Source organism: Cyprinodon variegatus, unplaced genomic scaffold, assembly GCF_000732505.1.
Source record: "Cyprinodon variegatus isolate N-32 unplaced genomic scaffold, C_variegatus-1.0 Scaffold323, whole genome shotgun sequence".
In the NCBI taxonomy this organism is placed as follows: domain Eukaryota; kingdom Metazoa; phylum Chordata; class Actinopteri; order Cyprinodontiformes; family Cyprinodontidae; genus Cyprinodon; species Cyprinodon variegatus.
In genome coordinates this window covers 333,462-352,776 of record NW_015150776.1, presented here as the reverse complement: position 1 = coordinate 352,776, position 19,315 = coordinate 333,462, and the positions used below count along the sequence as shown (strand labels likewise).

Below are 19,315 nucleotides of genomic sequence, written 5' to 3'. Positions count from 1 at the left end.
AGTTAGGACCCGCCCTGTCTCCCAGGTGATTGACAGACACCTTGTCCAATGAGAAGAGAGGAGGGTTGGTCTGGCTCAGTCTGGCTAGACACCGCCTTACACGAACCTCCTCCTCCTTCTCATCCCCGTTTAGTTTGTCGCTCTCTGGCCAGTTACTCCGACTCTACTTTGTCTTCGGCAAACCGAAGAAGTGCTCGCCGAAGTCCCAGCCATGGAAGAAGATAATATAATAATGCCTGTTTGACCAACGGAGCTTGTCCAAGGTGAGTTTGCGGGATTTTCTAAATCAGTGGAGGGAGGAATTAGCGGCTACGAGGCTGCGGCTTTGGGGGAGGCGAAAAGTTTTATCCGCCTCTCCACGGGACAGGACACTAGTGTAGCTGCTCCGGTGATGTCTGTGGGACCGTGACGTCATGGTGTGTTGCGTCGCTCAGTAATAATAAAGGACGCCTGTCAAACCCTGGTTATAGGTTTAATTAAATGCACATAAAAAAAAAATAAATAAATGAAAATATATTTTTTGTAATGTTTTATCAGAATTTTGTTTAAAGGTAAAAACATTTGGCTTGTTATCTATTAATATATATTTTTTTATTAACTTTTTTTGTAACAAGGCTGTAACAGGTAAAGACAACTTTATGTAAACATCTAAATAGAGTAATCATTGGGGGTTCTAGACAGGGGCCTAAAGGGGCCAATGCCCCACTGAAGATCTAATACTGAATAATTTTTTTTTTTTGTATATATAGATATGCTCTTGCGCTAAAAACATCTTAAAATAACGATGTCAGGGGTCTGCAACCTGCAGCTCCAGAGCAGTAAAGTGCTTTTTGGGCTCAATTAATAAATGACACGTTGTCCTGCTTGTTTGATTTACTCTATGATAAAAAAAAAAATAAATGCCTCCCTGGTAAATGTGGTCAAGAACCGCACCATAAGGTAAGGGCAGATAATTTGGTTTTAATCTTGATATATAGCAACATACTGGAATAAATTTAAAATCTAGATAAGTCATTTTTTTTTTTTTTTTTTAATTTCATTTGTTCTTGAATTGAGAAGGTACAAGATACATTTGCCAATGGAACAAGATAATTTAGATTTAAAATAAGAAAACACAATTGCATTGGCTAATCTAAATTGCATTTTATCGAAATATCTTATTTTTAAGAGTAAAAATACTCATTCCATTGGAAATTATCTAATTTACCTACTCAGTTTAAAATTTTCTCTAATAGAAATGTATCTTAATATTTCAATATTTGGTTCTGGTTCTGGAAATTTAGATAAAAATAAAGCCTGGAGACGGTCCAGGTGGTTACAGAAAAGTCATGTTTTATTCTCTGCATTAGTTCTGTTACCAACATTAACGTTGTCTTTCAAAACCAAGATGTAAAAATTTAAGGTATTTAAAAAGTGAAAAATCTGGGCTCATTATTATCACTGAAAACAAATTGTAACGCAGCACTTTAAATGTAGTTTGTGACTGCTGCCAGTAAACCAGGAACACATGATCTCTGTGGAATTTACTGTCTTTTTCATTCATTAAAATAATGGCAGTTTAATGACTTACAGAATTCCTTTTATTCACCCACCAGATGTTTCTACTATATGATATCTTCATTAAAACAAACACAGAGACGGCCAAGATAAAACACACCCTGCATGATTTAATTTGAAAGTAAAATTTATGATTATATTCCCAAGTTCCAACCTAAATTATTGACATTTTTGTAATTGACTTTACTTTACACTAATACATTTTTGTGTTAAAGTACCAAACTGGTAGACTTTTAAAGAAAAATCTACCAGTTTGGTACTTTAACACAGAATTTTATTACAAAAATGTTAATAATTTAGGTTTGTAATTTACTTTACACTAATGATATTTTGTGTTAAAGTACCAAACCAGTAGGTTAGTAGATTTAAAGAAAAAACTCAATACAACAAACATTAGCTACCAAGCTATATGTTCATTTTATAATTTTGCTAATTTAAACATAATGAAGTCAGGTCCAAACCTTCAATAATAAGTCTTGGGTATGTTTGTAACTAGAATGGCTCAACAATAACAATAAATGTTATTGTGTTGTGGTTGTTATGATGAGTGCTTCTTAAAACTTCAACACTAAATAAACAACAGTTTTTCAGAAGCCCTAGCCTGTAGCATTAAAACTTTATCTTCCAAACTACTGTCATGCCGTTGCTGAAGGTTTAAAGTCTTTTTGATAAAAGTGCAGAGGAAGGTAAAGTCACCCCTCCCCCACCTGCTGAAAGCCCAGAAACCATTTCCCTTGTTATTAGGAAAGAAAAATGCAGCTTGCGCTGTGGCTAATAAACAGTAACTAATGTTATCACCTTTTTTCAAGCTTATGAGTAATTTTTGCTTTTCTACTCAGAATAAAGGCAAGTAAATAATGCTATACTTGTAGTTGATATTTATTTAGTGTAAATGCTGTGGTATTGTTTGTCATTGCAAAAGACAGTAGTTCAGCACCTCTATAGTGTCTCATTTACTCTGTTAGTTCCCAGCTCTTAAGCTCAGATGCTCTCTTGGCACGGTATAAATGAAACTCTTAAATCAAGTCAAACAAATGCACTTGTTGATGCAATAAACAAGATTACTCTTCATTCAGATCTTTCCTTGTATATTTATGTATTCTTCTCTGCAGGCATGGCTCCTGCAGGGCAATAGCATGGGGTAGGTCAATGTACTCTACGCACAGCTAGAAGCAAACAATCCGAGAAAGATAGACACAATAGTATAGAGACCTCGCTGCAGATGTGCATTCCTTTGAGCAGTGCAGGGATATAGCCCTTAAATAGAGCTCTGCTGGAATGCAAACACACAAAGCAGAAAGATGAAGCCTGGGGGGGCGTTCCAGGAGTGAGAGCAAGGAGGTAAGTTGTAAAAAAGAAAATCTGCTGCAAGGTCTTTTCTTCTGATTTAGTAAAGTTTTTTTGAAGTTTTTCTCAACACGTCTGAGCATTCTAGGTCAAAGTTGACCCTTGAAGTTAGCCCTTAAAGGTGTTCCTAATGTTCTTGCTCTGCAAAAAAAAATATTTTATTGTGGAACTAGATGCAGCTGTGGTAAAATTTGATTTTTACCTTCAAATATTACTATTTGACGTCAGAACGCTTGTGTTTATACACCAGGCCCGCCTGCAGTGCATCAAACAAATGATGCAGCTTGAAATAGAGTCAGAAGCAGCTTTATTTGATAAGTGTGTTTGCACAAAGGTAACTAGGTCCAGTTTCTGGTACTGCTGCTTAATATATTCTGCTGGAACAATATTAAGAAATGCACAGAGAAATTTGCGTTCAACCAACCCGACTGGAGATTTAAATCCAAGTTCATGAATTGAGGCTAGAATTTTCAATTTCCTTCTGTTACCTTTTGCTGTGCAAATACAATAGAGTTGAGATTGGTTTGAGTTTTTTTCCCAGGGTTACCCAGCTCTTTTTGTTACCATCACTGTCTTTTTCTTGCTTTTGTAAGAGTTTTTCTGTGAATGATAAATAAACAAAGATGTACACTGGGTGTAGCTTCCTGAAGACATTTAACAACTTGGAAGTCTTTGCTGATGGACTTGTTTGTTGCTGTAAAACGAAAAGACAAAGCTTTAAGATGTAAAGTTGCTAACTAAGTCATATATTGCTTGTAGAAAGAGGTTCTGAACTCTTGTTCAGACCTTAAAAATCTGCAGTTTGGGTTTTCTATCTACTATAGAAACGTGTGTGCTGTGGGCTTTATGATTTAATTGGTGTTTAGTATATTTTAGACCATAAAATATAAATTAACAAATTCTGGGTGCATCTATGAGGCACTGATCTAAGATGGGGTTTGGGTTACAAAAGCAAAATCTAGAAGGAGAGGCGTTTATTATTCCTAAAAAGGGGGAAAAAAGAAGTGGTAATGTTTTGATTAGGATTAGAATTTTTTTTTAACCCAAGACTTTTCATTTTAGGATTTTGCTGTGGCCTTTTTTAAAGTAGCTTATGCATTGCAGCTGTGATAAGAAAGAAGCCTAAAACAAACAATAAAAAGGAAAAAAATAAAGAAAACATGAAAACTTTTCTTTATTTAAAGCAGCATTAGAATTTGTGCATTTACTCATTTTTTTAATCATAAGGGAGAGATTCCAAAAATTGTAAGAGCTAGTGAGTCAACTTCTGGATTTACAGTAATTCTTCAAAACATATTTATCATCGGAACTCAATCTGATTATATGTTTTATCTTTTAAATAAAATCTTGAAACGCACTAAATCGATTAAACAAATGAGTAAGAATCCACAGGCAAGGATTTCAACTTAATTTGCACTTTTCTGTTAAAATCTACTCCTCCGCTCTTTGACACTTGTTTTAAACAAACAGTGTGATTTGGACTCGGCTTGGACACTATCTGACTTATTTACTGTAGTTGGATTTTTGAACAACTCCTTTCATTGAAACTTACCTCCAGATAATTTATTCTGGATTCAGAGATGTAATTATTCAGCTTTGCCTTTCGCTTTGCCTGAATCCCTGCAGACCGCTCTGAGTCTTTACTCTAACTCAGGCCAAAAACCACATGTGCACAGGAAAAAAAACACTCTGTCTCCACATAGACCCTGATACAGACCTCCACACAAGCACGTACACTGTACATGCAAAGACACAAACTCTGACTGACCAGTGGCTCGGTGCCTGCACGCTCATATAATCGAATGCATACAGCGCTAAACGAAGTCCAAGCCTCCATATTCGCTCAACGCTCATATTTCACTAGTCACTCACAGAGGGCCCACAGCAATCAACTCCAAATTAGAGAGAAATCTGCTCCAAGAAGTTGAGAGCAGCTTGCCAGGTCTGAGGCCATACTCCACTTTGTGTGTATGTGAGAGATGGAGAAACAAAAGAGCCAGCCCTTGATATTAAACCAACTTAAAGGGGCCTAAAATGGGGTCTGTATTTCTCTGTGCTGCTGCTCATAGAGTTTCCTCTCCTCTCTAAACTTTACAGAATCCCTGTTAACTTATGCATTGATTTAAACTAAAGCATCTTTGTTATTTTTGTCTATCCCGGTTTGTTGACCGCTTCCAATTTTAGATTTTTAAATTTCCCATAGCTTTATAAGGCACAGGCTCAGGTGACATCAGAGTTTTCTAGGCTGCTTTTAATTAGAGCTTCCTATGAGTTTGCAAGTTTGCTTCTATGATAACATGTTTTAGGCATTTTTAAGCTTAAAAAGACAACCTCAAACTGGGTTTGAGTATGGGCTGATACTTTATTAAAAGTTCTGTTGACAACAAAAATCATATGAAGGTGCAACTTTCTTTGCAGTCAAAACTTTTGGGTACCTTGATTGCATTAAAAGGACCAGTCAATGATTTATTATTCAAAGAAATGATATGCTGTGTATGGTTAGTGGTGATACATGTGGTACTTTTTCACTTCAGTGTTCCTCAGCCTACAGTAATGTCACCAAAGCCCACAAATCTAGACAAAAAGTCCTATAACAGGACTGATTCAAAGTGCAAACAGTCTTTGTTGTGTTTTGTTGATGGTGTTGTATAGGGCTGCAACTAATGATTAGTTTGCAAATTGATTAATGAATTGATAATTTTTCGATTATTTGATGAATCGCTAAAGGTTCCTTAAAGAAGATGCTTTAGAAAATTAAACCAGGTGAAACTAAATCTTTTCCACTGGATGAGTTCTGGATAGAGCATGTTGCCTTATGAAAATGTTTTTCTTTTATTTTAAATGCAAAATCTTTATACAATTTTGGTATAATTGCTGTTCTAAGTGGGTTGCTCTGTCAGCTAAAGGCCTGTTTTAGAGTCTCTATAGTCCAGTTAAACATTAATCGATTACTAAATTAGTTGACGGTTATTATTATCATTATTAATCCGATTAAATGTTTCGGCCCCCAGTGTTGTATGCTCCTTTTTCACTAGTAGCAACTTGGAGCATTTCATTACAGGTTGATTTGCCCTTTTGGCATTTTTTAAATGAATATAAATTTGAAATACAATCTAAAGCTCCCCAGTTCACTCCAAAATCATCTCCTTTCGCTCTGTCATACCCCCTGCTCTTATCTTGATTTATGGTTTTCTGTTTGTTGGTAGAATGTGGGTTTATTTTGTACTTCTCCTCTTTGAGAAAAACAAAACAGATCCTGTTTATTTATTTTTTAATTGACGTGGGTACAGGGAGTGTCGCCAACATTAGTCACCTTTGAATCAAAACTTTTTCTCAGCTCAGTCAACCCAATTAATTTCACATAATATCACAGGATGACGATGACAGGCTCGCGCCTTCCCCTTAGGCTGCTCTCAGCTCCTCTATTACAACTAAATTTAAGCAGTGCGACCAGTTGTTGCTTTATGAGCAGTATGCTTTCCACACATCTATTATTCAATCATCAAACGCTGAAGTCAGAGATATTTTTAGGGACGGCTTTTGCCCTCCACAGCTAATACAAAACAGGGACGTTTGGTCACATTATCCAGCGTGTTCATTTTTTAGCTAAAACTTATCTTATTGAAGCACCAGCAGCACAGCCTACTGCTGCAGAGCATAGTCTCCCTGTCTGTGGAGTACGTCATCGCTCTTATAGCCAATGTGCTGCTGCTCTTTCTGTTGTCACAAAGGCCGTAACCAAAGTCTGAAGTGTATATATTGAACTACTGAAAATGTGCTCAATTGTCATATCACCATTATTGGATAACATTTTACTGTGAGTTATATTCATATTGAATAACAGTCCAGCATTACTGTGAATAAGTCATAATTTTGTATTTGTTCCTTGTTGTCAGCTTATGGTTGTTCGCCAACCACCATTAAATGAATATCAAATAGAAGACAAAAAAAAATATTAATTAAATATTTTTTTTCTTAAATGTTTTCAACACGTGCTGTTCAGGTCGTCTTCGATTTTATTTTGTTAAAAATACCTAAATGACGTTTTCCCTCCCCAAAAACAGTAAACGTACTAAAATATAATCAGTTAAAGGTTATTAATATTTCCTGAGAAAATAAATGCCTTAAAATCCTTTCTGTTTAATCACCCGTCCTGCACCGGAAATGGATTCTACGCTACTTCCGGTGGCTAAATTTTTCGGCTTTGGATTTCAAAATAAATCTATCTTTTTTAGTTTTATGTTTTTGTATGCTATATAGTGCGTAATCTAAAGAAAGAAACAACTAAAATGCAGATAAATATGTTTAATCATATCTTGCCGGACTGCTCTGAGCATGTCTGATGATGACGTCATAGAAGCAGTTTAACGAAGAAAATGTAAAAAGCATAAAAACTGTCTTAAAAAAGTCATAAAACATTTTTTAAAAATGTTTATTAGCATTCTTTAGTGAGATAAGGATAGAAATAAGCATTTTTAGTACCATAATGACATTATTTATGGACATCCGGATGTATATTTTAAATATATTTGTGCATGCGCAGAACGGGTCGTTCTTCCGGGACGGATTGGGTAGTGACATCCATCGATGCTTTTGCTTTCCTCTTACTCTTCTTGTTTAAAGGTGGCAGGTGGATCTAACTTTTAGGTGCACTACCACCTCCAGCTGGTAAGGATTTCAACAGCTTTAATAGGGGTTGTAGATTTATATTTATACATCTGTGATTTGTTCTTGTGTTGAAGTCAGCTGCAAAATGTAAATGTGCAACTTGAATTCATAAATTCTAAACATGTTCTTTCACAAATGTAACATCTAATGTCACATATGGGCTGATAACTACGAACAAATACCAGCGTTTTTATTGACAGTTATCTTAACCCATATGCCAGACTTATGTAACACCACTGACTGAAACGGTAACAGTTTTAACTTTTTTTTCTTTTTTCGCCAGGCTTAATACCAAATAATATTTTTTTTGTGAATTAAAACTGAATTATGTTGAGTTATATGCATTATTTTATTTACTTGCAACTTCCTCCTGGAGGTCTGGCTTGGAGATCCGAGTTTTCACTGGTTGGGTAAAATAATAGGCTGCTGTGTAAAAGTCATTGCAGTTAGGTAACATTAGAAAGATGAACTTTCTAGAACTTGCAGAAAGCCTGTTTATTATGTCTATGTGGCTTAATGCTTAACGTGAATGAAGGAAGATTTCCTCTTTGGAAAAAAACGATTGCCTGTGTTTTTACTTCCTGTTAATGCAAATGTTTTGTATGATTACTTGACTGACCTCGACTATGGATGTTTTTTTTTTAAGATTACAGACAGATAACTGTTAAATCCAGACTGGTCTTGCTTTTCTTATCACCTAAGCAAACAAAAATGGCTTCTGTGAATTTCTGTGTATAGCCACTGCCCTGAACTGTTTAAAATTCCCTTTCCCAAGCTTGTGAAAAGATTTCCTGTTCATGCTTTATGCATGTCTTTTGAACCAATCTAAGAATATCATATTCAAGCTGTGTTGACTTTGAAAATAGAACTAGACAGATTATTTAAACTTGGTAAACAGTTTTCTTTTTATTGATTATGCTGTGGTTGAATTTTACCTGATCTTATGAACCAGACCAGCTTGAAATAAACACAAGATTTTTTCAAAGCATTCTGGCAAAACACAGACTGTTTTTTGGAGGTTGCACCGCTGTATGTGGTCTTGCTGTCATTTCAGAGATTTTAATTTGTTTTCTGACTTCTGAGCAGATTTCTTTCTTTAGATCATCAGTCAAGTATATTTTCAGAGACAGGATGGAGATGGTGGAAACTACAAAGCTGGAATTTTTATTTACCTTTAGCATTTCCTGTAGCCACATCAGATATTTACACTACAGTTTGATGTCCATTTTTTTTTGGTTATTATGGAGTATTAAAGCCTCTGATTTTACATCACCTAAGACTAAGTAGTTAATAGAAATTTTATAAACTTGTGTTGAAAACTAATCTTTGTTTAAAGAGCTTGATGTATGATTTTAAACCATGACATCAAATATATATATTTCTATTGAAATATTAGTAATGTTGAAATTTTCAATTCATGGTTTGTGCACTTCTTTGCAAGATTTGCTCTGACAGTGAAAATAAGGAAGTGGGTGTCAAATGTATAGTGGAGGACTTTTGCAGATCTTTGAAAAGACCCCAAACTTGTTTAACCTGTTGATATTAGTAGAATATAGTAGAATATTAGAAAAATATAGTAATAATGAAATAGGTTGTAATTTTCCACACACTTCAGTTTGATTTTTGTTTCACAATCTTTCCTTTTTAGTCCCTAAAGTTGAAGACAGTACTGCAGTTCATTGGGAAATAACCACATTACCTTCATGTGTCCTTTTAGTGAGGAAGTGACTATTTTCACTCTGATGCTGATATATATTTGATGGACCTGTCTGTTTAAATTATGTGACAGTCAGTTGGATAAAGCTACCATGTCTTACTGTGCCAAATATGGGCTATATGTAAGATACAGTGTGCAATAAATCAGTTTTTCTATAATAGTTAGCTGTAAAGTCTACTTCAGTTGTATTTCCCCATGTTTCCTTATTTGTTACTGTCCTGTTTGATTTTGTCTTTCTACATTTTCTACATCGCCATTGTTCTTGTCTCTGTTCCCTCCCAGTGTTATGCATCCATCTACTCTCCTCACCTTCTGTCTCTTGTAGCTGCGACTATGTTTGTTGTCTTCATGGAGCATTAGCAGACTTAAAGAAAGATAAATGGATGTTATCGAGCATGGTGATCATATCTGATTTGGCAAACATGTGACAGAAAGAAATGAAAATAAAGTTATGGCTTCACTGGCGTTGCTTTGTTGTAGAGCTCTTCTTCCATTACAGCTGTAAATGTGAAGAGAATTGTTGCTAAGTGATGTGTTTTGGTTTTTTAAAGGTAAAAAATAAGGAAAGTTGCAAAATATGTTTTCCAGTTTTTGCTAACTGTATTTGATCAAAACTTTCCAATAGTTTAATAATTGCTTTTAAACATAGGTCATATAAGAACATAGCTGTGATGTGGTGCGTTGGTAACTTGGTGCAGTGTGATATATTTCAGATGACTCAGCTCAGGTTTGATTATGATGTTTGTGATGTGTGGGCACACTCTTTATTCTCCGACCTTCCAGGTGTAAAAAAAAAAAGTTGAAACTTAACTATTTAAGCTGTGTTTTTCTGCATCATCACAACAATGCTTTTTCTCTCCTCTCTAAACCAGATATGAAATGATTTTCTTGCACCATTTTACCATGTTAAGTACCAAGTGTGACCTAAATCATATTAATATTCAGATGCATTCAAGACAGATTCTTCATGCTCTTTCTTCTGTTGAATGGAAAAAGAAATGAGAACGGCTCTGATCCAAAATATAAAAAAAAATAAACCAGCGTATTGGCCGATATCTGACACTAATCTGATTGAACCACTGAATGGAGGCCATGTACGGTAAGTAAAGGCTTTAGCCTTTATATAAAAATATTTAGAAAAAAGTGATCTCCTATCCAGCTATTTTGGCCAATATTGGAACTGATGTCATATCCAGGTATCGGATTGTTGCATCCCATACCAATCTAATCCAAATAGTTGCAAGGTTCTGATAATCGCTTTTGTTGTTTTTCTTTACGAAAACACTAAAATACACATTTTTAAAACTACCATTCAGTCATTTTTTTCCCTCAACATCTCATAAGCTTCATTATGTGTTGTCCAGCTTGTATTTGTGTTTGATACTGGTCCATGGCTTCCCTCTATTTGCTTTAAAGCTTTGTCCTTCCATCACAGCTTTTCTTCTTTTACTACATGTCAGATTAAAACCCATAAACCGTTGCAGAAAGTTGCCATTGTTGCCTTTTTTCTGTCACATATGGATTGTTGGGCCTCTTTACTATGACTCCATCCACACCACCGTAGTACTCAGTTGTAATGGAACCACCTGTGGAGATTAGAGTTGAAACGAGCCAAAAGGGGAAGAGAACAGAACAGAGCAACTTTACTGTACTCTGTTAAGCCTTTAAGATATCTGATCTCATAGCCAGCATGAAACAGAGACATGGTTCAACATGTCACAGAAAAAGGATTTCTCAAAAATAGCCCCCTACATCTCTGTGTCTCTTCTGTCTTCATTTGTAACACCACAGTAATACTAAAAATAGCAGTTTCTTAAATATCATTCCCAAGATGAAATTCCAGTATTTCTCCGTAGTAAAATATTAAGTACAGATTTTTTATTACTCATGAATAGTTGATGCACATGTTGAATTTTTTTCCTATACATTTGGTTTTAATATTCTCTCAGTCTTACTTTGTAAGACTTTCCAAACTTACAGTTCATCAAAGATGGCTGAAAGTACGCCGCTTTACTCCAAACAGATGTGGATAACCAGCAGCAGCAGCATTGTTGGCTGGATGTATAGAGGCCTTTGTATGTGGAGTTGAGAGCATTTTGGTAGACTTCTTTTTCAGCTAAAAAAAAACAAAAAACAAAAATGCAGCAGATGTTAAGGTTGCTTGCAGTTTGTCAAACAGTTGTTTTGACACTAAATCATTTCAACAACAGTGATTGAAATAAATGCAGTTGGCATGGCGACTTGAGAAAAGAATCTTTACTACAACCTTCAAAACATCTGATTAAAGATGGTTTTAGTCGGTAGTAAAAAATAATACAGGATAAAATGCATTTTCGTCCTATGTAGAAAAACTCAACAAGTACAATTTAAATACAAATTTATTAAAGCTCTTTGCTAATCTGGCTACAGTAAATTGTATTGTATATTTTGAAAGAACATTTTATATACTGTGATTTGTTTTGTTAATCAATCTTAGTTATGACCAAATATCCCCAATATAGAAGGTCCCTTTCTTTGTTTGATGATAAATGTATTTCCTGACCATATGGGCCCTATTTAGCTGAATGATTTTCAAATAGTCTTTTCCTTGAGTCAACATTTGTGTTAAGGGTTAGATAAAGGTGAGCATTGGTACCTTAGTAAGTCTTACATTTAAAAAGAAACTCCAACTGCAACCCCATTTGGCTTCGATAAAAAATAAATGTATGTATTTTTATGGTATAAAAGGGTAAAAAATAAATGTTCACTCATCCTTGCAGTTATAAAGACACATTTCCTTCTAATTGAGGTATAAGGTCTGTAGATTTGCCTGGACTAACTCACGTTTCAGATTAATACCTCAAACTAGTGTGGTCATGTAGAGGGTTCTCTGGTTAAACTCCACCCTCCATCTGCTGCTGCTTTTGATCTTGAACAGCCCTTTTAATCTTTGTCTTAGATCCCATCAGCACACACACATGAAAACAAACTTGTGTGCACATACACAAACAAGCACCAATCGTCTTAAAGTCAACAAACTTTAAAACGAAATCATGGCGGTGTGCTGTAAATCACCCCTTCTATCTCCTGTGCCATCTCATGCAAGCTGCTTGAATAAGCTGCAGCTTGTGAAGGCAGCAATGTGCAGAGATGCACGCAGTCTGATGAGGGATTGTCTCCTAATTGGCTATTTGTTGACGAGAAAACTATCATAACTTGCGCTATATATCTAGTTCTTATGAGTCACCTCTGTTAGGTTTTTGTTTTAGGTTTTTTTTTTTTTTTTTTTTGTATGTCAAAAATGTTGGGGTTCTATTCGCCTTAGTCTCCTTCAATTCCATAGTGCCTAAACTATGTGACTATATTAGGCTTCCTACTTTATTTTGATTTTGTCGGGTGTGGAGTCTGTGAGGGTAGTTTAGACTGTGATTCTTTATCCTGAGAACATTTTGTCCCACTCTGGTGCACACCCGTTTGCAGAAAAAACAACAACAACAACAAAAAAGAAACCAAACTTGATTTATTTTGAATACTATCCAAATACTGTATATTAAACAAGGAAAAACTGCGCAAGGGGATTTACATTTTCAAACGAATGCATAAGCTACGACACAGATACATCGTTTGTGTTTAAATAATTTAAAAAGAGTTTGCCTGTGCTCGCTCTGTGGACATGTCATGGACACCGTCTTGTGTTTAACAGACAAGGGAAGATAACGAGCAGGTGTTGAGACTGTGCACAGCTGACTGGAGCAGAATGGGAAGGGTAAACCCACATGAAGCCTTAGGACCATATAATATTTCAGCCTACTTGTTGAAAGACTACTGCTTTTGACTAGTAGGTTTGGTATTATAAGAACACATTTTGGTTTTATATAGCGCAATATGATATATTAAAGCTACAGTGTGTAATAATTACAGGGATATACAGTCAGAAATGTAATATATAATACATAACTATGTTATTTATCATTATCTATGAGCTCAGCCTCTTAATCTTAATATTTGTGTTGCCTTAGAATTCGTTATTTATAATTACATAGGAGCAGGTCTCGCAGCCATGGAGGCAGATATCTTTGCGCTACGGCAGCGCAGAGCCAACAAACTAGCGATTGCGAGATCGCCCATTACGCTCGAAAGCAACTACGGCAAGTTGAGAGAGATGAACTGAGACGGTACTGAACACACAGACTAATGAAATACTATCTGTAAAATTATCTATGTAAACAAACCTCATCACTTGAGAAGGTAGGTGATGCGGACGTCGTGGAAGACATTTTGTCCCGTAACGCTCGCCGTACTGTTGGGGGGGAGAAGCGGTGGGGGGGAGATGTTCATGTTGCTGCGGTCTGCAGTCTGGACGTTAGATGTCGCTGAAAATTACACACCGTAGCTTAAAAAAATGGCTAAAAAAAACTACTGTTTGTAGGGAAAAATAGAAAGCTAAAAAGATAACGTTTAAAGCATACTGCTGTATACAGCTTTTCTAGACTTACGCCTGGTCACGTCTTACTTGCTTACTGAATGCTGTGTTCGTAAAAAAATGTGACGTAAGTCGTGCTGCCCAGTTATGCTTCTTAATTAGCTTGTTTGTGTGTTTATTGCTTTTTTTACTGATATTTTTTAGTAAATTTCTCTCTGACTATCAGTCGAAGATGTGATGGAGTTGGCTGAGAAATTCATTAGGGGGTTATTGATGTGTTTGGTGAGAGATGCAAGGAGAATTCCTTCATTTTGAGACATACCTCTTAACCCTTTGATGCCATTTATTCTCTAACCGTTTAATAGATTCTACATTTAATCAATAAACATCCGAGATTTGTCATAGCTTAATTTCAATGTATATAATTATTTCCTCTGCTTTCATAGCTAAATCAGAGTATCCTGCAAGTGTCACTTCAGTTTTTATAGTTTTTATTCAAAGTTGTTGTTAACATGAAGTTTTTGTGCATTTGATTTATCGTTACATGCATAAAGAATCTACAGAAATTAGAAATATGAACGAGTGTAGCCAAAATGCATGGCTACAGCTTTGGAGGGTTTCTGTACTTTTGCCTTTTACTTACAACTAATCAAATCCAACAGCTCTGACATACTCCGATTAACTACATGACCAGCTCAGCCAGTTTGTTTGCCTCAGTAATATTTGTGTCTGGAATGCCTTCTGCTAGGCATATCTTGTTCATTTTATGAAGGCATTAACTTTAACTTAAATTTAGCAAATAGCCAAAACTCCTGCTGCTCTCATTAATTGTATCCTCTCGCTGCCCCAATGCTTTCTTAATTCAAGCCGTTGCCATCCCTTCTTTTGAAATAGCCAAAGTATTTCCATATAGCTGACTTTGATAAGTTTCAGAGTGCAACATCGCTCGTTGTCAGATTTTTCTCTGTATTTAATATAAATTGTAAATAACGTACTATAGATTTGAGCTACAAACCACCTGTGCTATTTGTGTGACATTTAGGCTCTGTTCAATCAAGTACTAGACAGAAGAACTGCTGCTACTAGAAATAAATGTGGAATCATGGATAACTTTAGAGTAAGTCTATACCACCATCTGTCTTGGATTCCTGTTTGTTATCTCTATTCCATCTTCATTTTTGAGATTGCAGTCATCAGGTAGTAATTAAGAAAGAGAAACTCTCTTCTGTTTATTTTCTCTTTGTATCCTTTTCACTTTTAGTTTTACTTGCTTGGTGTATATTTCTTTGCAAAGCCCAGTTGTACTAATATTTTCAAAATCAGAAAAGAAAGCAAAGCGCAGTGAGTGTGCATTGCACTCCGAGAGGCTGCCACTGTAGCTAATGTTGCATGTAATTCAAGAGGAGAAGTGGTCAATCTTATTTGAGACATTATTAAATAAAAGAAGATACATTTTCCATCCCCCAGGCTGCTCTTTTGTCACATATTTAAATGCAACCTTAGCCACCAATGGAAACCAGGGTGTCGTTCTCTGGTGTACATCTAAATTCTTGAAATGTAATACAGTGAAACTCAGCCCAGTATCTTCCTCTCTTTCCAGTCTTTATGCTTTATTCCAATTTTTCTCATTGGTTACATCTTTTCCTCCTTAGTCTTTTATTCTTCTTTTTACCTGTTTCCATATTTGTATCTCTATCAGCAGCGGAACTCTCTACCTGTCTTCCCTAACATGTTAGGACAGTCAGCCATCAAGTCGGTAGTAATGGGGAAGGCATGGAGTTCCCAGCAGGATGACTCACGGTTCTAGAAAACAGGGGTCGTGCAAAAGAGTATTTGTGTGTGTGGGGGTGTGGGGCATTGAAAGTATGTGTGGGTGGTAGCAAGAGAGAGCTCACTATGTCACGTGTCGGAGTGTGTGTGTGTGGGTGGGTGTGTATGTGTGTGTATGTATCCCCAAACATGTTTATGTAATTTGGATGTGTATTTGTAATGTTTCCTTCCTGCTGGGCACATGGTGAGAGATTTCTGTTAGTAGTGTAAAGGTCATCTGGTAGTCAAAGTAAAGCACACATAAATCAGGCTTCGTTGAAATTAACATCATGAAGACAAACAAACTTTGGTGCTATTTTCCAATACATATACATATTTTTTTATATTTTAGAAAACATTTTAGTCAAATGTAATCGTGAACGCCCTTGCATTATAATTCCATCTTGGGTTTGTACTATATCGTGAATTAGCAAACCAAGAAAATGTTATCTACAAGTTCGGTAATAGATTTCACTCTTGCTCAGATTGAAATATCAGTAAATATAACAAATCTCTCATTAAGCAAATCTCTACAACACTCTTGCTTTATATTAGTACTAAGTAGGGCTGCAACTAACGATTATTTTAAAAATCGATGAATCGGCCGATTATTTTTTCAATTAATCGATGAATTGGACAAAAAATATTTTTTATATTAACCTCTTTATTCCAAAATAAACATTTTAGACAGAACAAACAAGCACACAAGTACAGGTTGCTCATTAACTGTACTGGTGCAATATGAAAAATAAATGTTTGTGTTAAAACTACGCAAACTTACTTGAGAAATGTAGCTGTACATCCACAAAATATAGGCTACTTTGTTTTATATAGCGCAAAAAAAGACAGGAATTTTTGTTTTTAAAAGCCCCTAAGGGGGTCAAACAATACGTCCCCCCATTTCAACAAATGAGGTTTTTTTAGACTAGAAGAGTTCTGCTTTTTAAGACAGGAAAGTATAGCAGTTAAAGTTGCTACTTGAGAAAATACTGAACCATAGAGATAAAAATAGCCCTGTGATTCAAATTATAAATTGTATTTGGAATAAAAATGAGAGAACTAGGGGTGCTAAAAAAACACATCCTCCAAAGACAGATATTTACATGGGAATGTGGCATATAATTAATTGACATATTACTGATGTTGCTGGATTTTATTCTGCTTTACTTCCATAAATTGCAGGATCTTCTTTACTTTATCTTTGCCGGAAGATTTAAACTTTAAAAGCCTTGCCGTCATAATTTGCAAGTTAATTTATCTATAAAGGCTATTTTAATTATTGTGATCAATTTGCGGCGTCAGTCCCGGCGCATGCGCGCTTCATTTGCGGTCCGGACGCTGAGGGTAAACATCCTGCGGCTCTGACAGCAGCGCTGAGAGGGACTCCTGCGGGAGAACGGGGTGGGGAGGGGTTAGGCGCCTCATGGCAGCAGCTGCCGCTGGAGGACAAGATTAGGAACGATACATGCTTTCACGTAAGTCTCCAAAAGCCGCCAGTGACACCGTAAAAAGTCGCCAGATTTGTCGCTAGTCGCTTTTTTGAAAAATAGTCGCTGGAGGGGTCTGAAAAGTCGCTGAGTTGGCAACACTGCGCACCTGCGGCGCTGGCACGCTGTGCCGTAATTTTTTTTCTTCCCCCGTTTCAGTCAAGTGGCAGTGATGACATCGGCGGCGGATGACGCATTAATCGCGCGACACAACTAATCGATGATGAAATTCGTTGCCAACGCTTTTAAAAGTCGATTTTTATCGATTTTATCGATTCGTTGTTGCAGCCCTAGTACTAAGTAACATTTTTACCAAATCCTGTTTTAAAGCCCAAGTCACACCGGTTGCTTTTTAATCTCCGATGCAGTTTTTGTTTTCCATGTCACACTGACTGCAGTGTGTGTCTGGAGAGGCTCCTTCTATGCAGGCTGAGCAGATCCTGATCTGTGCATTTTTTTTTGCACCTCTGTCCCATTGCCCTCAAATTGAAACAATTTCCCACATTTGTCTGAAAAAAACATAACAAAAAAACAGCAAAGCCCCACTGCATGGCCAGCTGGTACAGTCGGTTATTAAATCAAAAGAGATAAAATATTTAAACAAACATTAAAAAAATATCTAAACTACTTTTAAAGGAAAAGAGACACAACAATAAAGGCTGTGGGATACATAATACGGATGTTGCTGCTTTGAGTATTGACCAATGCAACTATTGATCTTATGGAATATGAGCACACGTTACACATACTTTTATTGCCCTTTTTGCAATTTGGAAATTTAGAGAAGCTCTATTAATTGATTTTACTCAAACAGAGAAGAAAAGTCAACAACAGCTGGTATTAACACAACTTTAAGCAGAAGCAGAGTGTTTCTATCAGCTTGCTTATATCAGAGATTTTGATGCAGGTCCAAATATTCCGATATTTGTTTATTGGCTAAAATCGGAATGAATTCCGATATCAATATAGATTGGAATATCCATACATATAACACCATTTTCTGTCGTAACGTGTTTGTTGTGTCCAGGGCTTAAGTCCCTGTGAGACGACTGGAAGGTCTCTTAACTCTGTCTACTTGCTTTATTTGAAAAAACCACACTTGCAACTTTCTTTGACCCTAGTGTCAGTCTTGAGACTCTCTCCTCATTCATGTGAAATGAAAAACAGTATTGCGAATCAGTAACCACACCCATCGTGGCGCTAACCCCGTGTGATTATAAAATTATTTCTTATTTTGGAGCTTTATGAAATGCTGAAGCTAGATTCCCTTTATTGTAAAATCATAGTTAGGCCCTTGTGTTAATGGAACAATCCTCTCGATACAAGAAACTGAGGTTTTTATTTTTATGACATGAAGCTTATCAATTAACGGTTAGTTGTAAAGCTCAGTCAACTTTAGATTAAGTCTTTAATGGCTAACTTGCGACCCTGATTATAAGTTAAGTTTACAGTCCAACTTTATTTTCTTATCAATCATTCATTTTCGTAATCATCTTATTATTTAAGTTATTAGTTTATCATCTGTAATTATTTGTTTATCAATTATTTAATTTCCTTTATGCCACTGCAATATACCTTTCCTATTATGTTTCTTTTCCATTTTTTCCCCTTATTTTTACTCAAATGTGTTATATTAGTAAAGTTGTTTGTCAACCCAACTTCCAGTGTGCAATTCAGGTACTGTACGTATTTAAAAAATGGCGTCAATTTGTCCCTACAGTAGGATACAGTAGGTTAGTCAGTAGGAAAAATTAATGTCCTGCCTCTGATCAGGCAACTAGTCTCCAGGCTAGTAAGGCCTTGGGAAAGTGAAATTACAGCAGTGAAATTGCAAAGAAAACCCAACCTAGGCCAGAGACCTGCACGGGTCTGATTTTACAAAGCTAACCGCCCGCATCCGTAGATTTCAGGACCAAGACCCGGCCAGTTACCCGCAATTAACCCCATTTTAAACCTAGGCCGCATGGACCCATAAATAATAAAGTGCGACCCCACCCCTGAACACCAAGTGTACACACAGCCCCTTATAATACGACAGGCAGAAAAGAACATTGCCTCAGGCTTACTTCCAGTGTGCGCTGTGCTCAAAGATTAACAGCTTTGAATTGGCTAAAGTAAGAGGGTTTGCCTCATTGCTTTAAGAAATACTGTTATCTGGATATTCTTGAATCAATTTATTTTTAAAGATGTAGTTAATGAGTAAGAAAATGTAATTAAGTTTCATTAATGCTGTAACTCTATGATTTTGTTCATTTATACACGTGCCCACAATCATGAAATAATGTTTTTTTTTCTTCTAACCATAGATGTACGTTTTATACGGATACC

At 36.1% G+C, this 19,315-nt stretch overlaps 1 protein-coding gene across 1 annotated transcript in view; it reads left to right on the top strand.

The window, feature by feature from the left end:
* The first annotated feature begins 112 nt into the window (after positions 1-112).
* The window catches only part of LOC107091061 (interleukin-11 receptor subunit alpha-like), a 52,705-nt gene continuing 33,502 nt past the window's right edge, over positions 113-19,315 (top strand). The window contains exon 1 of the mRNA XM_015384785.1: positions 113-263. The gene's annotated coding sequence lies outside the window, so the exon portion shown is untranslated. The remainder of the gene's footprint in view (positions 264-19,315) is intronic.